This window comes from Zingiber officinale, chromosome 4B (genome assembly GCF_018446385.1).
Source record: "Zingiber officinale cultivar Zhangliang chromosome 4B, Zo_v1.1, whole genome shotgun sequence".
NCBI lineage: Eukaryota > Viridiplantae > Streptophyta > Magnoliopsida > Zingiberales > Zingiberaceae > Zingiber > Zingiber officinale.
Window position 1 is genome coordinate 47562591 of NC_055993.1, and position 2773 is coordinate 47565363.

Consider the following 2773-nt stretch of genomic DNA (forward strand, 5'->3'; position numbering starts at 1 on the left):
TCTGGACCGTTCATTGAAGACTGTGAAGATCTGGGCCATCCAGTGATGATCTGATCGATCCGACCTACGGGAGGGTAGATCCAGACCCTGGATCAAGATCAGCACATTCGGATCAGATTTTGGGCAAACTTTCACCGTTGAATTAGCTCCAAATCAATCTCAGCCGTTGGTTCAAATCTGAGATCTGTTTAAAACAGAGAAGCTACAGTGCCCAGCTTCTTCGTCGACTCCTCCGCGCACAGCGCCGCGTCCCACGAGATTTCCAGTGGATTCCGACCACCATTCCTTCTCCGATCATCCTCTCAAGCTTCTACCTTGGTGGAAGACTTCTTAGCAGCTCATCCCGATCATCTGGAGCACCGGCGAGTGTTCTCTTCAGCGGAAAATCTGCTCACGGCGACTTCTCTGTTTTCGCCAGATTTGAAGGTGGTCTTCCAAATCTGCGCTCCGATTCCATTCAGTGACGCTTGGAGGTGGTCCGCCGGCGTTATTGAGCTTCATCCGATGCCCATCTGCAATCCACGACTTCCATCCAGATTCAGAGAGCTCCGGTAGCAGATTTCTAGCATTTTCGGCATTTTCTTGGGTTTGGGTTGTTTCCAGCGTGTCGGGGGTGGTCCGTCGGCACTTGTGAGCATTCCTCGAACTGATTTGCAGCTTAGAATCTCCACTGAGGTCCGAAATTGGGTGGTATCGATTTTGGTACTCTTGTGTGACGGCAAGAGTATGAAGTTTGGTGAGATTGATTGTGAAATTGGATTGGTTAGGGTTTAGTTCACTTTTATTATTGTTTTGTAACTTAGAACAGATTACTTTTATGTTTTGTTATATTTTTATGCAAGTAGTTAGCATTTCTTTCCTTGTTGAAGCTTAGTTTAATTTTAATTTATTGCTTGGTTAAGTGTTTAGAGTTTAAATTCAAGCTAGGGTTTTAATTGGTGTTGTAGATCAGATTTATTTGCATCTTGTATTTCATTCCTTAGTTTAAGTGTGTCAATAATTTAATCTCAATGTAGGAGTGACAATGCGTTAAGGTTTGATTATTGGCACATAGGTAGGTTTTATTTATGCATTAGATTAATTTCTTTATTCGCTGTGCTTTTCATTTGTTAGATTTAAATTCAAAGTTTAACCTCCCCCATTTTCATACTAAAACCCCAAAAATAGGAAATAAAGATAATCCTAAATTACATTCTACCGTTGGTTCCTCGGGATCGATCCTGGGCTCGTTACTACGACATTATTGTGAAATTAAGGGGTTTAGTGAAAAATACATTTATTAATTTGATATACGCGAGTGTGACAGATTCGGCTTACCACCGACCACTTTCTTGGGTAGGAAGGATAATCAAAATGGGCGAATGAGAGGCTTTATAGAGGCTACAACAGGGACCTAGAGGAGGAATTTGTTTTGGCCTCCTGATGAGCTTAAGCTTCCTATGTTCGACCCAAACACCCAACTCAAGTTCATAAATAATAACTCATATCACTAAAGAGTTATTATTGAACTACCGCACCAATCTCATATTATATTATGGGCTCCTTCTTATCATGAGTGCGTTAATCTCCCTATGTTTAAGATATCGAATGTCCATTAATTAAATGAGTTACTGACAACTCACTTAATTAATATCTAGCTCCAAGAATAGTACCACTCAACTTCATTATCATGTCGGACTAAGTTCACCTATAGAGTTTACATGACAATTCTTATGAGCTCCTCAAGGGGACATTATCAACCTAGATAACTAGGACACAATTTCCTTCTATAATCAACAACACACCATATAAATAATATTATTTCCCAACTTATCGGGCCTATTGATTTAACGAATAAATCTCACCCTTTGACAAATTAAAGAAATAAATACTAAGTAAACGTGCTTGTTATTATATCGGGATCAAAAGTACGCACATCCATAATAACAGAGGTCTGTTCTTTTATGCAGTCAGTATAAAAGGAACAACCTCAAATGGTCCTGCTCAATACATGATGTGCGCAAATATTATGATCATTTATGCATGTTTTAACGCACATTCACTTGCTTTATGCACACATATTCTTTGCATAATCGTCTCCTTTAGTGCATACTCATCATAAATACTCATTTGTTCGAAGATCTGCTCTTTGTGTGTTTTCTTGTTGACAGGACGCTATTTGGAGCGAAAATGGAGCTAAAACGCACACAGGAGCTTGGGCCGTGCAACCTTGCATGACCGTGTGGCCAAACAGAAGGGAGACAGTGCACGACCGTGTCAACCTTGCACGGCCGTGCGACCACAACCGAAGGAGAAAAATGCTTGGCCATGCAAATCTGCACGACCGTGCCCCCATGACCAGCAACCGAGCAGCACACGACCGTGCCAACATTCCAGAGAGGGAGAGGGTCATGGCCGTGCAATTATGCACGACTGTGTGACCTTGGGTAGAGAGGTAGAAGGCCACGGCCGTGCAACCTTACACGGCCGTGTGGCCACTCCAGTGCAGAAAGAAGACACGGCCATGCAACCTTGCACGGCCGTGTGGACACTCCAGTGCAGAAAGAAGACACAACCGTGCAGAATCGCATGACTGTGCCACCTAACGAGAAGAGAGGATGGGCATGGCCGTGCCAACCTTGCACGGTCGTGCCATGGATCGTGCGGTGCCCATACCCTAGCGTATAAAAGGGTTAAGAAACACTATTCAGGGGGGATCTTTGGTTCGGGACTTCTTCCCTCTCCTCGGTAAAGGGTTTTCTCCTTCGGGGGGAAACCCTAGAGCTTCATCCAC